Here is a 25,027-nt window from a genome sequence, read left to right as displayed (position 1 = left end):
GGAATGTACGAGGGGTGTCCCTTACTGCAATGATGAAACAAGACATGAGAAAACTAATGGAACTATTTCCTCACACCATCTTTATCTTTTCCAATCTCACTCAGAGGCAAAAATGGAGATGGACCACCAGATTTAATGGTAACATTGAGAAATCCCGGAGAAATGTTAATAAAACAGTTTCCGCATTTATGACAGACCACAACCAATTATGGATTGCGAACAACAACATACAGTTCTACATGGCCAATTTCTATAGACATGACAGAGTACACCTAACCAAGGAAGGAAATGCAGTGTTCCTTCATAACATCCAAACAGTACTCCTAATGTGCTAAGGTTCTACACTCAGTGTACCTCAACACAGTCCTTTTAAGAACTACTTATCATATGAAAATACACGAATACAATAAATAATAACAAAAAATGTTTTTTATTATAACCGCGGCTACAGTTCATTGACTTTTATCATAACCGCAGTTACAAAAAGTCAGTTGACAAGTTTTATACTACAATCCAACTTAAATGATCAATACAGAACAACACTACTCATGTACTTATGCAAAGAAACAGAAAAATAAATCATCGAAAAATACATAACAATAAACTAAATAGGCAAACATTGCACACCCACACAATATAATACCATAAGTGAGAATACTCAACCTAAATTACATTGCGCCTCATTACACGGTAGGCGGTAACCATGGCGCTATTAGCGCCATGGTTGCTGCCGGTATTTTACAGTGTCCGCCTTGGTGGATGGTGAAATTACCACCCTACTCCAAGGTGAGTGCGGGTGGTAATTCCCCATTGACCAAGGCACTTCCCCATTCTCGTTTTTGCCCCCATAGGGCATAATGGAAATGGGGAAGGAGCTAATTACGGTACCGCAAATTGCGGTACCGTAATTAGCACCGAGGTCCCTTTGTGGCACCCTACTTTAACGGCTGGTAAAACCAGCCGTTAAGGTCGGGTCCCGCAAAGGGAACTCGTAGTAAGGCGGTAAGGGTTTACCGGTACCGGTGCCCTTACTGGTACCGGTAAACCCTTACCACCTAACGTGTAATGAGGCCCATTGTATGGTGCATCTACAACTAGACTACAATTGCTCCTAGTTATATTAATTTGGTTAAACTATGTTCTTCTATCTTTCTCCAATGTCTCACATGCTCAAAAGTCTTAAAACATACATCCAAAATAAAAAAGACTCTCTAATACCTACCAAGTCACTGACCATGGCCTTTGGCCATGGCCAGTGCTTTTTCACCCCCCGACGTCACTATTCCTAAAAAAGTACTTTCAAAAAAATATAAAACACTGATATCCCAAAGTATATAGCTGCGGATAGTGAACTACACAGGCCCTCGGCTTTTTACAGTCCTTTGTAGCCTCGGATATAGCCGCGAATATCGGCAAAACGTCTGGAAAGAAATATGCTTTGTTGCCCCCCCGCACCACATAAAGTGCCCCCCTCATCTGTGCCAGCTCCCCTGACTTCCCAGATGGTCTCCTCACATCCCCTGCCCTCTCCTATTGCCCCCACAACACATGTTGATTCTTTGCTATGAGATGTCGGCTATTCGCAGATATAGCCGAGGCTACAGAAAGCTTTGTGTTGCAAACTCGGTCCATGTAACCCCTCCAACTCCCTATTTTCTCTCGTGCCCTCTAGCCTGATGGCATTTGAATGTTTTTTTTACCTGCAAATAGCTTTTTACTGAGTTTAATTTTCCCATAACCTCGGCTATAGACGTGAATATCTATCGCATTGAGAGAAAAACAAGATGGCGGTCATTTCATTTCCGAAAACCATGATCCTGCAATGCAACATGGGAGATATAACTATCATTTTTGGGGAAGAGGATACCCCTTTCGCCGTCAAATTTTAAAATAACTAATGCACGTTATAACCCCAAACCACGCATGGATGGCGAGTCAATGCTTCGTGCCCAAGTTGTTTCAGACCTGGTCCAAATCCATCCACTGATTTCGGCTGTGCGCTTTGAAAAAATTGACCTTTTTTGTCTATGGGAAAATTATTGGGAAGTAGGCCACACTTTTGGAAAGAATTTTCTTTGACGCTTAGTAACTTTTTTATTTTTTAATGAATCTGGACGAAACTTTGCAGTTTGGGGCAACCCGCAGATTTCTAATCACTTTTGGCATTTTGGCCAAATCCGTTACTCGATTCAAAATGTATTAACAATAGAATTTTGAGGGGTTCCTTTGTGTCTCCGACTCACCTTAACAATAGGGCAGCGACTGCCGCCCTATAACATATATCACAAAAAATTGGCTAACCAAACAATCATCCATTCACGTTGAAATGCAATGTGTTCACGTTGCAAAAAGAAACACCCTGGCACTCGAATGTATGAAAAAGTAGTTGTTTTTATTTAACCATAAGTTAGTATTGGTAAAAGCTCATTATAGATATGAGGATGATACAAGGATGATACAAGGATAAATACCTGTGAAAAACGGGTTATAAATCGCCAGGCGTTCTGTCTTGTATGCAGACTTCCTCAGGATAATATCACAGATAAAATGACTCGGTTTGAATATTTATAACCTCAAGCCTCGCGCACAGGAGGCAGTCATAGCATCATCACATGACATCTGAAATAATGCCCTTATTTTTTTATTAACACTATGGCATATATTTACCCTTAATGTATCACTGTTCCTTCTGTGACATGTGCCAATGCTCCAAAGCTCATGAAAGTGACTTCGCTATTGTGCTTACTATGGAAATGTACCGCCAGGGGGTAATTTGTGTCCACGTTTTTTATAGCTCTGTAATGTTGCAATATTCTTACTTTCAGAGAACTTGGACACAAATGACCCCCTGGCGGTACATTTCCATAGTAAGCACAATAGCGATGTATCTTTGATGAGCTTTGGAGCATTGGCACATGTCAAGGCACATAGACAGAATGTTGATCAAGAAAAGCGATTGAGGTGCTTGGAGCCGAGGCTCATTATTAAAATGGAAACATTGAAACTGAAAGGTCACAATAGTGATGAAGAACTATATGTCTTTTAAGATAATGTTGACACTGATTGATGTCCGTTGAAACATAAAATAGTGTCGGTAAGCATCTTATGACTATGCACTGTAATGATATACATGTGTCAGTCATAAGTAGGACGACTGCGGCATTTCAAGAACTATTTGTTTCTATTCCTGACTTATTGAATGAGGTCACAATCCAAGGATATCCTTTCCTTGTTCAGAAATGGTGTACATTATTGACAATTCTCTCATTATCATGAGTATATTCGATGTAACACCTGTACCAAATCAGGGATCACAGTACACTGATATCATATGATATGATATTTAATTTATAGCACGCCCATACACAAGTGTTTCAAGGCGCGATGAGGCAAGGGAGGGGTACAAGGGAGGACAAAGCAACAATCTTACTAGGCCCAGTGACACTGAGAACGCGCAAGTGCAGGGGAGAGGGAAGGCAGAATGTGCAAGGGGCAGAGGAGGAGTGGAAAGTGCTGAACACAGGATCAAAGCAACAACAGGTAAGGGGACTGTAGGGTTGCAGATATAGACCCAAGTGCAAGGGTTGCCAGGAGCCAGGGCGGGTATGCAGCTGAGTGGTCAGGGATCTGGGCCCGAATTCAGAGGGTAGCCAGGTGCCCAGTGCAGAAACAGATGGACATCAGCAGAGGAGAGGAAGAGAGAGGGCAGGAGCAAAGAGGAAGTACTTGAGGTGCTTTGAACCGAAGATGGTTCTCCTCAAGTTTCAAAGAGGTAGGAGGCTGTTCCAGAGGGTGGCCCCAGCTGAAGAAAGAGATCTACCACCAACTCATTGCTTGAAGAAGCAACTGACCCTGATTGAGCTGGAGGTGGAGGAGCGAACAGCTCGAGTAGGAAAGTATTTCCAAAGAAAGAGTTGCAGGTATTGCATAACCAGGCCCCAGAGTGGCTTGTGGACAGTGCAGAGGGTCTTGAATTAATCCTTGCAGCCACTGGGAGCCAATGAAGAGATTTCAGGGCTGGAGAAATACGATCCCTGGGCTTGAGGCCAAGGACAAGTCTTCCAGTCCTGTTCTGAATGAGTTGCAGAGGGCGGAGAGTAGTAGCAGGCCGATTTAGAAAGAGGCTGTTGCAGTAGTCCAGCCTAGAGGGAACCAGAGCTCTGGAGACTGTGAGCTTCTGGGGGAAGGTGAAGAAAGGAAGAATGCCTCTGAGGAGGTGCAGTTGGTAGTTTGACTTCTTAGAGACGTCAGAGATGTGTGGAGAAAAGGAAAGCGTGGAATCGAAGATGACCCTGAGGTTCTTAGCCTCACAGGTGGGAGCAGGAAGAGGGCCAACAGAGGCTGGCCAGAGGGTAACAAGAAAGGAAGGTGCAGGAGTGCCGATGAGGAGGATCTAAATCATACATATGTGATAGTTCCTTTTCTATATTAGAGACATGGTCACTTCCACGTGTCAGGCTGCATTTTCATAGCGGCATGGTCGTTTCCAGTTTTCATGATGAGTACCAACACCAAACCTCCACCTTCCTTTCTTTTCAGGAAGGCAATGTGCCAAAAATATATTCAAATTTGAAGAATAACCATAAGTCGCTAATAATAGCATGTGACAACATGGTAATATACATTAATGTATTGGACATTGTTAGCCTATGCTTTGAAACCCAAACGTGAATTTGTATAGAGCCTGTTTAAACTGCTTCTTGTCATTTTGAAACTTGTACCCAGTCATAATGTTTTAAATTCAAGGATTTGCATTATGTATGAATTTTATTTTTGCACTGAGCACTTAAATCCATGTGTAGAATCAGTCCATCAATAGTATTTCCGAATATAGTTTGGATTTCCTATTTAATCTATATATATAGCGGCATCTATAGTAAGTGATTAGTTAATCAATAGACACTAGCTAAAGATGGCCGCCATAGTGTTAATAAACCAGTAAGGGTGTTATTTGGGAAGTCTTGTGATAATGCTATGACTGCTTCCTCTGTGCGAGGCTTGAGGTTATAAATATTAAAATCCAGTCATTTTATATTTGTGTACCAGACAGAACACGTTGTGATTTTTTACCTGTTTTTCATGGGTACCTATCCTTGTATCATGCTCATGGTCTTATGACTAATGGTTAAATAAAAACGACGACTTTTTGCACTTTTCACAAATTCATTTGAGTATTGTATTGTATTGTATTCGGTTATTTATATAGCGCTCTTTCCCCATTTGTATGGCCTCAATGCGCTTTGTGATATGAACGCCCTCAGTGACCACAGTCAATGTGGTGGAGATCCTAAGAGTTTAGATTAAGAGCTGCTTGTGTGCATTTCGGACTTAGGTGACTGGCTAGGCTTCAGTAAGCAACCCAAAGGTCAGGCACGTGGGTGGGCACTGTTGGTGGTTTAGGATAGAGTGCTATTTTTGAAGATTCGAAGTGTGCCCAGCTGTACCAAATTTTCTTTTTGTTGGTAGTCGCTGTATGCTAGAGGCAGAGGTGTTGCGGTACATCAGGGGTTTCTGTGTGGATGGCTAGGTACGCTGCTAGACCGGAAAGGCATAGCCATAGCTGCATTCTATGGTGCATGGATGTTTGGCCGTGCCTGCGGCCTGTGTCCAGAGAGGTGGTGTGAGGTATATGTACTGTATGCTTTAGTGTAGTTCGGCTGTGGCGTTCTTTTTTTTGTCCAATATGGATGGTGTGGTCTCATTGTTTGTGGACTCTTTGGAGCGAGGTCTGAGCAGTGAGGGCTAGTGCGGTTTATTGCAGTGTGCCTCCACGAATGCTGCCGGCTTCTCTGGTGTATTTATCGGGTAGTAGTGTTGTGCATGGGGCGATAGATTGTCAAAGGTGGGCTGATGTGAGCGCTCTCGTAATCCGTGCTGTAATAGGAGGAGGAGTAAGATTTATTGCGGTGTGCCTCAGCGAATGCTGCTGGCTCCCCTAAAGTATTTATCGGGTAGTGTTGTTGTGCATGGGGGCGATGGTTTGTCATGGTGGGCTGCTGCCTGCATCTGTGCTGTAGTTGGTTTATAGTGGTGTTGTGTTCAACAATGTAGTTCATAGTGGGGCAAGGGTTCAAGAGGATGTTGCGAAAAGCCATGCTTTTATGGCCTTTCCGAATTTCAGGTGGTTTTCAGTATTGCGAATGTGTAGGGTTAGGGAGTTCCAGATAATTGGCACTTGGATGATATGATATGGCATTTATAACGCGCATATACACAAGTGTTTCATGGATGGAGAACGAGGATCCGCCCAGCCTGGAGGAGTTGTGAAGAGGGACCACTGAGTGATATGCTGTGCGAGATCTGAGACTCCTTGAGGGCTGGTAGTGCAGGATTTTGTCCTGAAGGAATTCCGGACCGGTGTTGTGGATGGCGCGATGTGTGATGCACATGGCTTTAAAGGTAGTGCATCGACCAATCGGGAGCCAATGGAGAACTTTTAGTGTAAGGCTGATGTGTTCTCTGGGAAGTAGGTTAATGAGCAGGTGTGCAGCAGTGTTTTGGATTCTTTGGAGTTACCTTAGTTGAAACGCTGGAGCGCCTAGGTAGAGGCAGTTTGCGTAGTCTACGCAGGACAGGATGATGGAGTTGATGGCCGAGAAGCGGTGAGGATAGGTGAGGTAAGGGAAAATACACCTGAGAATCAGTAGATGGAAGAAACAAGTTTTGTATATGGAGGTGGTTTGTTGGGTGAGGGTTAAGTCTGTGTACAATGTGCATCCAAGGTTTTATATCATGTTTGAAGTGTCTGGTGCTGGTCCTAGGGATTGAGGCCATGGTATCGGTTGGGGATGGAGGGCTGTTTTCCCGCAGACTAGGATTTCAGTTTCCCCAGGGTTCAGTATGAGGTGGTTGGTTGTCATCCAGTGGTTAATATCCAAGAGACATGATGACAGATTCGGACTGCAGGAGCCTGGAGATTTGGGGATTTTAAGGATGATCTGGGTGTCGTCAGCATACTTGTAGAAGGTAAGATTGTGTGAGCGGGTGATTCCGGGCAGGTGTTTCTTAGGTAGAAGTTAATTATTAGGGGGGATAGGGATGCTTCTTGAGGGACACATTTTCTTACTGGTTATGCAGTGGACGTGAACGGGTGGAGGTGCATGATTTGTGATCGAATTGAGACGAAAGAGGAGATCCATGAGAGGGCTGTTTTTCTGATTCCTAGTTTATGTAGCCTGTCTAGTAGGATTGTGTGATTGATGGTATCAAAGGCTGCAGAGAGGTCAAGTAGGATGATTACAGCGCAGTCTTCTGCGTTGGTTGTTCTTTTTAGGACGCCCCAGATGGAGACTAGGGAGGAGTATGTTCCCCTGAGCGGCCTGAAGCCCGATTGCATGGGGTCTAGGAGGTTGTTGGCTTTGGTGCATGAGCCAAGCTGCTTGTATACTGCGCGGTCCATGAGTTTGGCCATGAAGCGTGTGTTGGAGATTGGCCGGTAGTTCTGGGGGAGGCGTGGGTTGAGTGTCGTTTTTTTGAGGATGGGTTTGATGTAGAAGGTTTTTAGGGCTTATGGGAAGGATCCTAATGTGAGTGAGTGGTTGACGATACTACCTGCACAGGTTGAGGCTAGGATGTTTTTGAGGAGTGTGGGCAGGCAGGCATCCTCAGGGGAGCCTGTAGGGTGGCTATCTGCTACAAGCGAGTGGAACTCCTGGTGTGAGATGGGAGAGAAAGATTCAAAGATTAGTATCAAGTGCGGGTATTGACGAAGGTCAGCATGTGGGTGGGTAGTGGGAGGGAGCATGTGTTCCAGTTAAGAGATGATGGCAGAGTGTCTGTCGATAGCGACATTGTGGAAGTGTACCGAAAAGGTGTCACACAGGGATTGGGAGACAGGGGGTTGCATCAAGCAGGCCAGGGATTTGAATTTGGATAGGATTCTATGCAGTTCCTTGCTCAGGTTTAGAGCATTTAGGATTCGGTTCCCATAGAATGTTTTCTTGGTTTTTCTGATTTCCAGTCTGTATGCTCTGGCTGTTCTTGCTAGGGCGGTTTTGTTCTGGGCTAAATGCTTGTTCCAGATGGTGCTTGAGGGTTTTTAGTGATCTGAGATTGGCAGTGTAACATCTGGGTGTTGGTCCTGATCTCTGAGAGGTCCGTTTTGTTGGGGTGAGGGGTGTAAGGGCATTTGTAGGCCAGAGGTCAAAGGTTTTGATCACTGGGGGTCCTTCCTGGAGGCAAAGTGTAGGGAGAGAGTTGAGGAGGGAGTGTGCTAGATCTGGGGTGATTCTGACTTCATTCCATAGTGAAATTAGAGGAGAGTTGGTTGGTGGTGGTCGTGTGGGGCTTTGACCGCCAGCCGCTGTGCTCAGTGGTATAGATGAAGTAAATTGCTGAGTGATCAGTCCATGAGAGGTGGTGGGGGGCTGGGTAGATATGTTTGTAGTGTTGAAGATCGCATTGAGGGTGTGACCTCCTGTGTGGGTCGGTGTGGAGATGTGTTGTGTCAAGTTGAGTGATTCTAGATTGTCTGTGAGTGATCGGGTCATAGAGTTTGAGGGTGAGTCGAACCATATGTTGAAATCCCCTAAAATGGTGTTGGATGTAGGATGAGGTTGGCGGCCAGCAGTTCACCAAGTGTGCCTATGAAGTTTTTGTTGTAGCCGGGGCGTCTGTAGGTGTATAGGAAGCTGTGCAAGGTGGTGGGTGAGAGTTGCAGATTTACCATGAGGGACTCGTAGTCTGTGGTGTTGGTTGCTGTGTCCTTAATTATTAGTGGGAATTGGTGTTTGTGTAGTATTGCAAGTCCTCCGCTCCTTCACAATCTGTTCCAGACAGTAAGGATGTAGCCGGGTGGGAAGGCCTGGTGCGAGATGGGCTGGTAGTCGTCAGCCAACCAGGTCTCAGTGATGAAAAGGATGTCTGGGTTTTCTTCTGTGATGAGGTCAGAGATGTGGAATTTATTTTTGGGGACTGACCTGGCGTTGATGAGTACTCAGGATAGTTGGTGGGGTGTCCTTGTAGGTGCTGGGCGGGTAGGGTTGTGAGTGGTAGGGGGGGCTGGAGTGAGCAATGGTGAGGAGGGGGGTGGAGCAGGGTGAGGGTGGGAGGTGCAGTGTGGAGAAAGTGGAGTAGTGGCAGTGGGAGATGCAGGGAATAGGGCTAGGACCGGGTTGGGTGTAGGAGGGGAGGTCTGGATCCCATATTGTGGTTGCAGTGTCTGCGATCTGGGCTGGAGAATTGGTGATGCTAGGGGTGGCATAAGGTGTGTTTGTTCTGGGCCTTTCCTTGGCATTTGGACAGTCCAAGGGGTGTGGGTGAGAGTGGGAGGGGCTGTGGAGTGTGGAGTTTTGGCCAGAGCTGTTCTTGCTGTGCTGAGACTGGGCAAGCATGAATTGGAGGTGCTATGTTGTTCGGAGACGGTGTTACCTGCTGGTGGGGGTGAGTGGCTGGTTTGAGGGGTGGTGTGTGACGAGTGTCTTTCTTTTTGCAACGTGAACACATTGCATTTCACTGTGAATGGATGATTGTTTGGTTGGACTGTTTTCGTGATTCATGACGAAGCAGCTTACTCCCGGACCCGAGACACCCACTGCACAGTAAATAGGCAGAGCACTCTTTATTTTACAAGCCAACAATGTGTGAAATATACATATATATATATATATATATATATATATATATATATATATATATATATATATATATATACACATATATATAGAGAGAGAGATTGTCTTTTGAAAATAATCACTAGCATTTATTTTTGCCTTTTTAAAACACAGGCACACAGAGTATCTCAGATACCACACGCCTACAGAAAGCATAGTTAATTAAGCTCATCTGCTGAGTCATAAGCAGCACGTTAAGAAGAAAGGCTTTAAAAAAAAAGCGGGGCAGTCTGTTTAGACAAAACACTTGTACCTGAACCTTATTTGGAAAAAAAAACAATAAATACAGGCTTGTAAGATTGCCATGTTCTCGCTCCTCTGTTTTGAAGGAAACGGGATATGTTTTCAGGATAGCTAAAGCGTTGTACATGACAGCTGTGATAAAAACACATGGCTTTGTTCTTCTTTACTTAGCTGAGAGTCCAACTTGCACTGCACATCTTGGTGCTATTGTGCTTCTTTTCACAAAAACCCTCAGGCCTGGACATAATTCAACACTCCTCTTTAAAACACAATACACATAATGCAGCACAATAGTTTATCTAAAAACTAAACAGGCAACACACTGCGCATTATACAAACCAAAAAGCTTTGAAAGAATGGCAAATCATAAAAAAAACACAGCAGCGAACACACCCTGTTTGCATGCTCCATACAGGCGGTTGACGGGCAGCGGCCTCCAAAAAAATGGCCATCCAAGCACATTAGTTTGGCACTAAATAGATGCCAATCATGTGAGAATGTGGACCCCTGGAGCCCTTTGATAAGGGTTGACATGTGGACATTAGATTATGGTCAGAAGGCATATTATGGTTGCAATGCAAATTCTAAAAGCCAATGAAATTCACCATTTGTCGTTAGCTAGGCAACCATAACTCAAGTCCCTGTCATGCACTGCTCATACCGACACACATGACATCACAATTGACAGGGTGACATTGGTTAAGGATCTTTTTGTAATTATCTGACAGTACAGTATATATGTGCAAAAGGTTCATTTATTTAATGCACTGAATTGTGTTAAAAGTGCAATCTGCAAATGGTGTTAATAGTGCTACTGCTATGTGTGGTCTCACATGTGAACACTTCCAGTCAGATCTGTGGTGTATTAGTGCAAGCATATTTGGGATGCATATATAAGAATATTGCACGTGACCAAGGGTTGCATGACTAAATACATCAATTTTACATATGGTATGGGATATTTGATTCCTTATAATACATGGAATTAATAACTTCCTCTAATGTGTTAAAAGTCTTGCACAAAATAAACATACAATCATAAATAGTTTCTTATCAGTAAATCACTGTGACGTGTCACAGAAATCTATGTTAATAAAAGACTTAAAACAAATTGTCTACAGTTTTAATTAAGCGGTGTAGCTGCAGCTCTAAATCTATTTTGTGGTGGCTCAAACAGCAGCCGTTGTAACTTCACAACAGAGCATTATGACAGAACAGTAGCTATGTAATTTTCTTATTACAGGTCAGTAATCATACTATATAATAAAATGCCAGATGCATGTGGGTCCAAAGCCGTCAAACACCCACTTGACCTGTTACCACTGCTAGAGGTAGCTGTTGGTTTATGCATAAAACAGTAAGACTTCAAGTTGTGCAGTAGAGACTACCCGCTTTACCTGCTATCACGGCCAGATGATTGTTGCAATTTTTTCCAATATTGAGTTCCAGAATTGAGCAATGCTTGGCAAGTCCAAGCTAGGTGTAGGAAGGCTACGTTTGGAGCTCTGCAGCGCTCCCACATTGCTGAAGCTGTCACACGCTGCGAGTGGAGGTTTGCAGGTGTATAGTATACTTGATGTACATAGTTGAAATGTATTTGTTTGTATCGTGTGTTGAGTGCAACTTTCTGGGTTTGGTGTAGGATATAGGTCCAGTCCTCATTTGCTATTGTGGTTTCCAAAGCATTTTCCCTTCTTCTTTTAGGTGCTGAGGAAGGGGGCGCTGTATCGTCTGGAGGGACTTGTACATCTCCGACACCAGTCTGCCATTGCCCTGCACCTGTATTACTCTGTGCAGAAGCTGCCAAGTGGTCCCCTCGTGACTTTATTTGCAGCTTATCTGCCCATTTTAAGTATGTTCTCTCGGTTGTTAAGGGGAGTCCAGTTATGAATCTTGCTGGGATTAGTGGAGAGTACCTGGTCTGGATGCCATTTTTCTGCACAATTCTTTTTCCAGATGGTGTAGGCATGGACTACGTTCAGCATGGAGTGAGGTGTGTTGAGGTGTCCTAGGATTGTTGTTCTGAGAAGATATGGGGTTGCCAGTGCTTGCCCGATTTGAGCATGGGGCCAGATGCAGTCGGTGGCGTACCAGTGTCCAAGAAACTGGGCCAGTAGTAGCGTTCAATGTCTAGGAGTGCCAGGCCACCTTTTGCCATGGGCTGGATGAGTGTGGAGTACGCCACTCTCGCTACCTTACCTGCCCATAGCAGGTTGAGTATTAGGCTCTGAATCCGACAGAGAAACTGTTGTGATAGTAATAGGGGAATATTTGCAAAGAGGTATAGTAGTTTTGGGAGAATTACCATCTTGACCAAGGAGACACGGCACCAGAGGGTGAGTGGGAGGAGTTTCCATCTGTTTATTTTACTTTGTAGTGTTTCCACCATTGTCCCATAGTTATCTTGCATGATGTCTAAATAGGATCTGGATAGGAGGAGGCCCAGGTATCTGACTTTCGAATGTTGCCACTTAAATCCAAAGTCGTCTGCAAATATTGACGTGGTCGAGGTTAGAGGGAATATGATGGATTTGGAGTGATTGCTCTTCAGACCAGAGAAGTTGCCGAATCTGATCACCTTCCTCATGATTGGGTTCAGGTTCTCTACAGGGTTGTGTATAAATAGCGCGATGTCGTCTGCGTAGAGGGAGATTATCATTTTGTGGGGTCCAATGGTGAGATCTCTGTTCAGATGTCGGGCACAGAGATCGGATGCTAGGGGTTCCAACACTAGTGCAAATAGAACTGCTGACAGAGGCCAGCCCTGTTTGATCCCCCTCTGTAGTTTTATTTCTGAGGATCTGGTACTCCCCAGGATGATGCTGGAGGCTGGGTCGTTGTATAGGAGAGCGATCAGTTTGAGGGAGTAATTGCCTAGACCCAGGCGTTTCAGGACTTTGAAAAGGAAGGGCCATTCTACCGAATCAAAGGCCTTTTCGGCGTCTAGTGGGGCTGATATTGCTGTTTGGTGTATATAGAGGAAGGTAGATGCAGGTACGTGATAATGAGGAAAATTTAATGAATGCATGCAAAGTTGCGCTAATCAAGGCCATATCTGGGGCGGTAGGTTCTTTGACACTGTTCCCAATTCAGTGTGTCCCAGGTTCTTCCCTGTGTCTTTGCAGTGACTGTGAATTGTTGAATCTGTTTCCATAATTGCAAGTGTGTGTTTGTGCATTCAGTAGCAAGACATTTGTGATTGTCCCCCCCATTTGGATGGCTACAGCTCTCGGTTTTGAGGTGGGTCGGTAAGGGCAAATTATTGATGGTGAGTGACCTGTCAATGGATGTGAAAGTTGTGGTTCTATTGAAGGTGTGTACTGGTGTGCCTTGGTTTTTGACCCACTGAATTAGCAATGACAATTCTCCTTTCCTACTGGGGCCTTTTATGCCTCACAAGTTTGACAATTGGCGTCAGGTGTGAGCCATTAGTTTGAATTGCCTGACTCCAGCAATGGCTATTCATCTTAATTGCCTGACTACATCTACATGCCTCTTCAGCCCTTTTCCTCATCTCAGTTCCTCTAGGATTCTGGGACATGTAGAATGTTTCATCAAAAGGTAGGTTTTTCTACTTCTTGATTACCTATATGGGTAGATTTAATTCCCTTAATAATTGTGAGTTTTACTTTTATAGAGGACGATGGTTTAGAGAAGACAACATTTCCACAATCCTTTGTAGTGCACCCTTGGAATTGAGGAGGGCATTTATTTTTAGATATCAAAAATAGTCTTTCTTTTTGTATAGTGAGCTTTGATGTTACTACCCTAGGGTCCACAACCTTAGATTTAATATAAGGTTGAGAGACATTAAAACGACAATAAGTCATAGCCTCTTTTGGCACAGTGGTAGGAATCTCCTCGTCTGAGGAAAAATACTGTGTCTCATCCCACAGAACATCCTCAGTACCCTGGGCCCTGTCTCCAGCCAGGTGATCCTGCCAATGTAGACCACCCCCAGGGTTGGGATCGGGAATTGTCTGTCTTCCCCTAGCCACCTGGGAGGAGGCTTGAGGCAGGGTTTCATTAAGGGATCCCCAGGATTCTTCATGTACCCTTCTGCTAAAGACCTAACCTCCCGGTCCAGCTTGCCTTTCTTCTCCTACTTCTGCCTCCCCCACCCACATGCTTAGTAGGTCCACCAGTTTCCCAGTCACAGACTGGATTACTGTCAAGGAAACACCACAGACCCATGAATTAAAGGGGAAATATGATGTTTTCTCCCTTTTGTATGATTAACAGATTTTAACTCAGGCCTTATTTTCTTTTGAGCTATATGAAAAATCCATTAATCAAAGCATGGGACTTCACTACCCAAAACCAAAAATGTAGGAAGATCAGGTATTAATGTTACTAATCCTGAACCATCCTTCCCTAGAATGGTAACATCAAGGATTGTTAAGGGATGCTTTTCCATTTGTTCATGTACACAATTAATGTCTTTATAGCCCATGGATTTCCAACTAGCTGGAAGAAGACTAGCTGGTATGGCAGAGTTTTAACTTCCAGTGTCTAACTGGGCCCAAATAGTTTTATCCTGAAACACCTCATGTATTCTTTAAGTGGTCTTTTTCCCAGTAGACAACATGTTATCTGACTGATATCCCTATTTGTATTTAGACAAATTTAAAGATGACCTACTGTCCTCAGATATTCCCTGGTTTTCCTCTTCCCACTCATCTTTCAAGACATTATATGGATGTTGAGGTTTACATCAATATTCATGCTGACCAAAACTCCCACAACGCAAACACCTTGTCCCAGGAGATATATCGTTCTCATAAAAACCTAGATCTCTAAAAGGAGAAGTGTTTTCCTGTGATCCTCTAGAAGTAGATCTTTAGGATATATCAAAACCTGGAGGTAAGGTTTTGTTTCCCTCTTCATGTGTGGACACATTTTTAGTTAGAGATGAAGAAGTTGGTCCATAGGTTCTTCTATCACTTTCCGCAAAAGGATCAGGGTTTTGCTCCTCTTCCTCACTCTAAGTATTACTTGCTTGCTCTTAAAAAAGAGGTTGATGTTCTGGGCAACTAGTGTCTTTCTAAAAACAGTATAACATGGTAGTCTGAGAGTTTTCCTTTTTTCTCTTACATAATGGTTCTAGGTTAGGGCAACCATTATTTTCCTTCATATGATATCGCATGGTATTCTGGTGGTTTTCCTGTTTGATTTGACTAGAAGAAGTGTCAAAGTTCACAGGTAGAAAACATTTTTCCAGGGTCATTCAATGCATTTGCATGTGGATTACTCTCCTGATGCCATGACTCCAAAGTTACATCATACATCAGTCTGCCTAATCTATCATCTGTGTGTATTTCCTGGGTAGTGGCTCAAAAATTGAGAACCATAAGTTTCAATTCTTTCCCACTGGAGATAAAAGGATAGATCTTAAATATAGGTCCTTGTTCAGGTATAATATATACAGGGATATAAATGGGAAATTCTACTTCTAGCAACAAAGACACTATCAATTTGTCTTTCCTGGTATTACATGATTTTGAGGGAAATACAGACAATACACATTCACTTCAACATATTGTCTTTTTGGAATAGTAGCCTGGCCTGATTACATTACAATTTTTTATTCCCACATTCATCTTGAGAGGCCACTGATTGCAAGGGAATTCTCTAATTTTCCTGGCTCCTTTGATGGAAAAGGAATCAAATCTCCTTTCCTCCCTAGTAAGGGAGGGGTTAGAACCAGGGTTTGAATAGGAAGTACAAGTGGCACGAGTAGGGGGAATAGGCTTTTCTCTGATTCAGCTTGAGTTTGATCAGAGTCTACCAAATACATTGTGGATCCCCAGTTTGTATCAACTGATTCCAATACCACTGCTTACACATATGTGAGGGGTCAGTAATCCGAGGTGGACAACTGCTTGTAGTTTTCTCAATGTAAGACATTGGGCCTCATTACGACCCAGGCGGTAACCATGGCGCTATTTGTGCCATGGTTGCCTCCAAAACCTTACCGATTCCGCCCTGGTGAATGGAGAAATTACCGCCCCATTCCAAGGTTGTCGGGGGCGGTAATTCCCCATTCACCATGGCCCTTCCCCATTCCCATTTGAGCCCCCATAAGGCTCAATCGGAATGGGGAAGGTGCTAATAACGGTACCGCTAATTGCGGTACCGTTATTAGCTCCAAAGTTCCTTTGCGGGTCCTGTCCTTAACGCCTGGTAAAACCAGGCGTTAAGGGAGGACCTGCAAAGGGACCTCGGAATAGGGCCGTAAGGGATTACTGGCACCAGTGCCCTTACCGGTACCGGTATTCCCTTATCGCCCGGGTAGTAATGAGGCCCATTGTATTGAAGTAAAAGTTTGCAAATAAAGCCTTGCTTGCCCTTCTCTAGCAAGAAATTCCCTACCTAGTCTAAATGCTAAGGGAACAATTTCTAGCATGGGTAAAGTGGCCCTCACTCTAAACAACAAACCTTAAAAGAAAAGGATAAAGCAACACAAGATAATAAACAATAATTAAACAATAGTTGGATAACCTCCACCTGTCCTGGGTAAAATCCTTCCCCAGGGTTTTAAAGTCAGCTTCAAAATGTTCCAAGGAAAAGAAAGTCTTTAACCAGTTCTCATCAGAATAACCTGCTTCTGCTAACAAGACTGACTCCCTTTGAGCTTCAGCAGTCTTCAGCATTACAGGTTAACGTCTTTAACATACATGTACCTAGCTCCCCTTCTTCAGCTTTAGTCACACCCTTTCTGTCCAAGTAATTACCCAAAAGCTGTTGTGCCACTATTTCAGCTACAGCTAACAATGCCACACTTATATCTGAGTCAACGGGACTGTTGACAACTTCACAGATTAAGTGGATGGGTTTAAACAAGACTTGTTTCGCTATGAAAAGGGTTTGCCGCTTGGCTTGGGTAATGGTTGTTCTCCTCTTCAGTATAGTAACTTCTTGAAATAAAGAATGTCAATTCTGGATAATACAAGCTTGAGTCTTCAAAGTGAAAGCATAATTTTGCTGTGTTACGTGCTGCTGGGTTTGACTATTCGTGTATTACCTGATCCACTAGTGCTGTGATCCACTATTTTCCCCTGAGGTCATGATTTAAACCGAACAACAGCGTGTCAGCGTGCACGTTACTCGGCAGAGTGAGGTAGAATGTCTGGTGTATGGTGGATCGTGGAGCAAGGGAAAGGCCCCCACCCATTTTTAAGGACCGGTAGACCTATTTGAGTCTCTCCAGTTGTTGTATAATGAAGCACTCCTCCTCTCGGAAATATGGTTTGCTCATTGCCTATAACCGCACTGACAAAAGACCAAGGAGCCCTGCTCGAGATCGGTCTATTAACAAACAACATCCACTTCCCAAAAAGAATAGAATATACCTTCGGGTCTGGCGCGCAATATAAATGAATAAACATAAACAAACATAAACATAAACAATGGAAGAACACCGAGATTTGCACTTGAAACCTGTTAGTTTTACAGCAATTCAGAAGTTGGAGAGTAATACAGAGCAACTGCTAATTCAAATGAGCCCCCTTCCTAATTTAGAAAATGTTAAATGTTGAATCTGTGCCTCGGGCTCAGGGAATCATTAGGTGGAGGTAATGAGCTTCTTCAAATTAGAGCTAATGAGAATATTATTGGGACTAATTTATCCACTACTCCGGACTTCACTAATTTGCTTCATCGTCACATTCTTCTGATTCTTCATATTCTGACCCTGAAAGTGATGTTTTTTCTGTCTCCCATAGATCTCCTTTAGTATTGTCTGATGGTGCACGAATACAGAGTAAATTATTACTAAGACCGATGCGTTGCTCACACTAACAGCTACAATTGCTAAAGAACAATCCGATTTCAAATCTATATTGGGGAAAATTGTAGATGTGATTTTGGCCAACTCTGTCATATATATGGGAAATGGCTCTTTGTCAAAGGCTATTTTAGTTCCCATTAGAAAAGTAAATATGGAGATTAGAACTAACAAGTCTCAATCACTTAGCAACCACTCTGACAGGGATTTTGAGGAGATCTATATTCCTCTGCAATCATCTGAAGCATACTTTGTACCAGCAAGGAGAGACAAATTTCTAATGCAGATGTGTCGGTCAAAAAGTTAAAAAAACAAACAAAGAAAACAACGTATAGGTAATGGGTCTACTATACCAAAAAGGAAACCGACTGCGAATAAAGGAAAAGAGACCACAGCCTACAATCAATCAAAAACGCTGATTACCAATACCTTATCAGATGGCTCCTCTCAACAAGTTTATTTACAGGGTCCTATGGATCATTGGCTTCAACCCACGCCATCTGTCTCAATGACAGACCAACCTCAGACACAATTCTCAGAGAATATTGAGACAACCACGCAGATGAAATCCAATTGAGCTCGGGAGCAGCCCAAATGACTATGAAAAAGAGTGCTGATTATTCTACATCAATTATAGCTATTATCCCTAAACAACCACTTAGTAAACCGCTTAATTCAAATTTCCTGGCAGCAACCAGCATTGGGACTTCTCATACAAACAACGACCATTGGGCCCAGGCAAATATTTCTGAGATAGGTAAATGGGTCATAATGGCAAGAAAGCAATCTTTTTAACTATAGTTCCTTTTTGAATCGCACCTATTTATTGGATCTGTTTGGTAGAATTCTTTAGATGTTATTGCATTTGAGGATATGCTGCAAATCGAACTACCGCATTTGGGAAGCCCTACTAATTGGGCTCTCATTGAGTTCAGCTCCCTACTAATGGTTGCTTTGCTAAAAACAAATGCAACCAATTTTGAACAACTGGGATATTCTTTAATAACTTGTCGCAGAGTGAAAAAATATGTACATTTGGATGACAACATGTGCGCACATCCAGCATGTTACTGGAGTAGGTATTCTCAGGAATCTGAATGTTCTATTTTACGATCAACCCAAGTTCATAATGATCAAATGGGACTGACATCTCATAATAATATTTATTGTGTTCCCAAAAAATTACAAAAACATATTGACAGAATGTATTTGATCACACCCTTTAGTGTGTTTCTTGGAACACTCTGGGATATAGATCTTTTCTCACTAATCCTACTGGTTCTATGGCTATTTTAGCATTGCATCTGTTTATTTTACAAGAGACATGGTTGTGCAACACTTTTAACATTGATGGCTATCATATTTTAGCCATGCCAGCCATACCATCCAAGCATGGATGCCCGAGTGTAGGCCTCACAATTGGAACTAGAACCAGACAACATTTGGAATCTTTCTCAAACTTCACAAGCTCACCTTATGTTTTGTCTGCAATATTTTACATCTCACACAAATCATTATTTAAAGTATTAATGCTCAATGTGTATGATAATCCAACAGGACTACACACAAAGAAAAATTCAAATGATAATCGGTGAGACTATTGATGCTTCGTATGAAAGATTTACAAATGGACATATATTGTTGGCTGGAGATTTTAATGTGAAGGATTTGCATTTAGACTACACTAGAATGGGGGACTGGGATCGAAAATGGAAGCAATTTGTTAACACCGATGATTTACATTTCTTTAATTCTTTTTAGAGGTCTGATATGGAGCAAAAAAATTCAATATATATTTGGACAAATGGTCCACACCCCTCTTACATTGATTATGTTTTTGCTGATGTGGCTCTGACCAAAAATTGTAGCCCGATTATTATTTATCATAAAGAGTTTAGTGACCATGCCATGTTGAGCTGGTCATTCAAAAATGACACAGTGAGAAAGATTAACCGTTGAATTCTTATGGTTGACATAAATAAACAGGGCTCACATATAATATGGTCTGGCCGCATGTTCAAAGCTGTAAATAATTTTCTTTCGGCTAATCAAATTCAGATTGAAACAAGGATGTTTCAAGAGGATTGGAACTTGGAAACATTAATTGCTAACAGAGAACCGTTAATACATCTTTGGAAAAATGAATTAAATGAAATATTGAGGTTGGTTCATAGGCCATTATTCGATAACATGATACATCAAAATAAAAGTGGCCAGTTGAATAAAAAGAGCTGCAATAAAATGGAGTTTCCATCTGTCTAGACGAGAAAAAGAGAGCCAACTGAAAACATTGGAAACAAGGTTAAAGAACTGTTTAGGCCAGCATAAGCAGCCGATTAATAGCATCCGCTCTGATAGCACAGCAAGTAGAGCACTCGCTTTGACATCTGTGCAGAGCCTACTCAGGCAGGGCCAATCTCAGCCTTTTATCCTTCCGAGGTCAATAAATGAGCACCACAAACCGTGGGTAATAAAAAGCAGCGCACAGATGCCTGAGGGTTCGTAGCACTATATAAAAGCAAAATTCTTATTATTACCAACTGGCTCTATTTGGCGGAACTTTTGAATCCAATGATAACCAGACATTTTGGTTCCTGTTTCAACTAATTCCTGTCCCCTTTTACAACAAAGGAATTAAATCCTGTTACAGAGGTTTCTCGGTGTACATTTATTGATGAACTCTATTTTGACCTTTAATAGATAGCAGCACAATTAGACATTATGTAGATCATAGCAAGATCAATCCATTGGGTTCTGATTATGAAGATTTAGTGATTTTTGTGCACACAAAGGAGAAGGTAGCAAAAATGGAATTCCACAGATTAACTCATCTATGTTGATAAGGGGATGTATACCCTCCTATACCTTGCAGTCCTGAAAGAATGGACTTGGTACACAAATCATATACACAATTCTAGCAATTTTAATTAGTTTACAATAGATAAAAAATGTATTAAAATGTTCTAAACGAACATGACCCAAAATAAAACCCACATGATGAATATAAAATGAACCTATTCACTAACATAACATACAATTAACCACATTTAACAATTAGATACACAAAATGACTTTGACAACCAGTACACTCTACAAGTGTTGTAATTAAAAACATATATACCCAGACATGTTTCAGTTCTTCTGGGCTGCAACTGCACATACTTTCTTCAGGGGAAACTCGATTATCTTTGTCACCACCATGCAATCCAGGGTCACACATAAGGTTCCAGATTCAATGAAGGGATTACCTAAAAAAGGACGTTAACATACACCACCATAAACTATCAAATATAGTCAGTAATGCTCTAAAAATAGCTATACAATCCTGCCCATATGACCATAAATGTAATATAGAGGATTAGGTCCAGAGGTCGACATGAACCCTGCCTACATATTCTGAAAAAACTACATACCTGCAAGTGTGATATTAGTAGTGCTAGTGTCCAAGTCCACCAGATTTAGCTTCAAACTTCATATATCAAGTCTGATTTTCCATTTTATCTACTGCTCATTAATAGCCAAAGGTCCAGAGAACTGCAACAAACATGGGACAACGACCATGGAGACAAAAAACAGGTTGTCTATCATTAGGGTACAACATCCAAGAAGGAATATATCCCATCACCACTATTACACCACCACTACCACTCGTGGCATACCATTACGCAAACGTCTGATGCGCAAGATGAAAAACAACTAAAGATGTCATCAAAACCCCTAAGCTGCGGTTACATAATGCTACCAGACTTCCCACAAGGTGGATAACTAAAATGCAAGCATAAACACATTTAACCGCGTGTTGAAAAAACGCTGGTTACAACGTTTCAACACCCGAAAAACAAAGCACCACCTGAGCGCGACACATAATTTCTGAATACCTCTTAGTGTGGGGCCAGAACGCAGCTGTACAGTTAGTGACATTCATTTAGATCCAGCCTCTACGAACGCTATCGTCTGAATCACGCATTATCCTAAAAAAAAACAACAGATGTGCACCAGACATCAAAAACTGACTAGTATCATAACATACACTAACCAAACCGTGGATGCCTCTGAGACTGACTAGGTTATGTTAATTCTAAATTAACCTCCTATACTATTGAAGAACTTAACCCAGTGGGTGAAAGATAGTGAGTTGACGTTACCCTTTAAGACGGGCTTTAGAAAAGGGCAAAGTACTATTAAACATCTCTGTGCTCTGTAGTATATGATGGCGGATACATACCATGGACATAAACTATACTGCTGCTATATCGATAATAGCAAAGCGTCCGATCTTGTTTCCAGAATCTTGTCATGGGGAAAGCTTGAGAAATGGGAGACTGACCCACAACTTCGATATTTTATTACGTTGCTTTACACTAACACCTCTGTAAAGATAGAATTGAGCATTGCTGAAGAATTTGCAGGGTACAGGAAAACAAATTGTGGCCTTGAACAAGGATGCGTTGTTGGCACCCATGTTATATAATCTGTACCCTGTTGACTTGGCTACTCACATCAGCGCTGCAAGAGATTTCCTCCCAAGCTCTTCTCATCTATGCCGGAAACAGCTTTATGATTGTAAATAAATCCAAGACTAAAGTAATATGTTTTGGTGACACTAACAATAAAAGTAAGGGGTAACAGGGTTTCATTTGGAAAATGAAAGAAATCCAACTCCAAACAGTAAAGGGATACATCTACTTGGGGTTTCCAATTCGAGCTGACCCCCCCTAATATGCTTTATGGTGAGTTGATACCTCCTACAATTTTGAAAAAATGCAGCATAGTTAAATGTTACATGGTTCAGAGAAGGGGTTCTAACATCACTGTGCTGCTGCAGATATTCTGAGTCAGCATTGTCCCAAGTATACTATATGGTTAGCAAATCTTTCTTACAAGTGTATTCAATGGTTAAGAAAGATTGAGGGAAGAATTTTGCGGCCTAATCTAAATCTACCTCGAACAGTTCCGATTGAGGCCTTGAGAATGGAGTATGGGGTTACCTCATTGGAATCTCTGTGGCATGTACAAGAAACTTTGTTATACTTGAAGATAAGAACTGCCTCAGAGAAACAGAATGAATTATTAACTTTGTTAGGCAAAGATTTTATTACGGGAACAACTAATGCTTTTCTTTTAGATCTGAGCTCTACTGCTAATATTTATCTTGCAGCACTTGATTTGGTTAACGATTCTATTCTAAATCCCCACAGTACAGAGACCAGTTTAAAGAAAAAGGCTAGAGATTGGGATATAGCACTAAATATTGAGCAGTTATCTGGCAAGATAAGATGTAAGGAATTTTCTCCTCAGGATTTCCAACCTAGTGCCCCCGTTTTCACTTAATGAAATCTTGTTTCATTGATCTCAATCGATTTATTTTATATTTGAGGTTAAATATTTGTATTTGTACTTTATTTATTTATAAAGCGCACCGGGCCCACAGGCAACTGGGCGCGTAATCTTTGAGGAGGAAAGGTTACAGTTACATACATTAAGGAACGGAAACAGGCTCAACCAATTTACAGACACATATTGGTATGAGCTAGATAGCAGTAAGGTAATGTCAGTTAGGAATAGGGCGATATGTACAATATCACAATATGTATATATGTACAATTCAACCGAAATGGCGTAGGGGTCAGGTGCTTGGTACTGCTAGACTAACCATGATACAGGTTGCAGGTAGCAGTGAGGCAGCATACGTAGGTACAGGGCAAAATATGTAAAAGAGCAAACGAGGCAGTGTGGTCACATAATCAGAGCTCGGGGCCACAGGCCATGTCAGGAGTAGCACAACACATAAATCAGTTTTGTGCGAAGAGCCATGATTTGGTTTTGTTCTTAAAAGAGTGGAATGATGGCACAGTTCTAATGTCAATAGGGAGGGAGCTCCATAACCTCGTAGCCAGGACAGGGATCTTGCACCCCCTGCGTTTTGTAGTTTGAATCTAGGAAGGGAGAGAGTGTAGGTTTAGGCTACTCTCATGGGTCGTGTGGACGTGTGAAGAGTAAGGCGATTGGCAAGGTAGGAGGGGGCCTTGTTGGCCAGGCACTTGTGCGTCAAGGCAAGCGTTTTCAGAGAGATTCTGTGCTTGACAGGCAACCAATGAAGATTACTTCTGTAGTCGGAGATGTGTTGGTTTCTCTGGATGTTTAATGCCACTCTAATAGCATTGTTCTGGGTAATTTGTAGTTTGTTAATGTTGGACTGGCTAGTCCCTAGATAGAGGGCACTGCAATAGTTTATCTTAGACATGCTAAGAGTTCTGGCCAGTATGATGCAGTTGGGGGTGGACTGAAATGGTCTACAAGCTGTGATCAATTTACATGTGTAGGCCGACGCAGACCGGACTGCATTAGTGTGTCTTGTCAGTGATAGTGTGGAGTCAAGATAAATTCCTAGCGTTTTTGTATCCTTGGAGACCTTGATGACATTGCCGTCAATGATGAAGGACTTGAAGGCGTGGTCTAGTTTATTAAGATGTTGGGTGGAACCCAGAATGAGGAGTTCCGTCTTGTCATCATTGAGGCAAAGTTCATGTTGGGCCATCCAAGCCTGAATGACCATGTAGACGTCGTTCAAGGATTTAGTGTCCACTGAATAGTCACCCGTGATGGGGATGAGTATCTGGGTGTCATCAGCATAATTCGTGTATGAGACACCCAGATAGTCAAGAACATCAGAAAGTGGTTTGGTAAAAACATTGTAAAGTGTAGGGGACACACATGAGCCCTGAGGGACACCACAATGAATGGGGGCAGGGTCTGCAGCAGCTGAAGGGGAGAAAACCTGCATGGATCTATTGTTTAGGAAGGAACTTATCCAAGCAGTGTCAGAATCAGAGAAGTGGGCGGCTGATGTAAGGTGCTGGCACAGGATTTGGTGATTGACCAAATCAAAAGCCGCAGAGAGGTCAAGTAGTAAAAGCAAAGCTAATTTCCTATTGTCTTTTAAAACCTCAATTTGTATTTTGAGGTCGATCAAAGCCGTTTCTGTCCAATGCCTGGGGCAGAAGCCAGATTGTCCCAGACCAAGAAGATTGTTGATTTCAAGGTATCCCTGGATCTGCAGGTAGGCTGCTCGATCTAATATTTTGAGCATAAACGGGATAAAAGTGATAGGTCTGTAGTTAGTTGGTATACTGGGGTCTAGGGATGGTTTTTTGAGCAAGGGGATGACCCAAGCGTCCTTAAGATTGTCCGGGACAATGCCTGTTTTGAAAGATGAATTTATGAAGGCTGTGATAAATGGAGCTAGCTTGTGTGAAGCTTCCTTTATGATAGAAGCAGGGCACGCGTCACCTTGACAGTTGGTTCGATTTTGTTAATTATACCTTCTACTTCGGCTATAGAGAGGGGAGAGAAGGTAAAAGGTTTCATGTTAGGGGTGGCAGAGAGG

The sequence above is a fragment of the Ambystoma mexicanum genome, chromosome 5q (assembly GCF_040938575.1).
Source record: "Ambystoma mexicanum isolate Mex_15411 chromosome 5q, UKY_AmexF1_1, whole genome shotgun sequence".
Classification (NCBI taxonomy): domain Eukaryota; kingdom Metazoa; phylum Chordata; class Amphibia; order Caudata; family Ambystomatidae; genus Ambystoma; species Ambystoma mexicanum.
The sequence above is the reverse complement of the archived record's forward strand: the minus strand, read 5'-3'. Positions refer to the sequence as shown.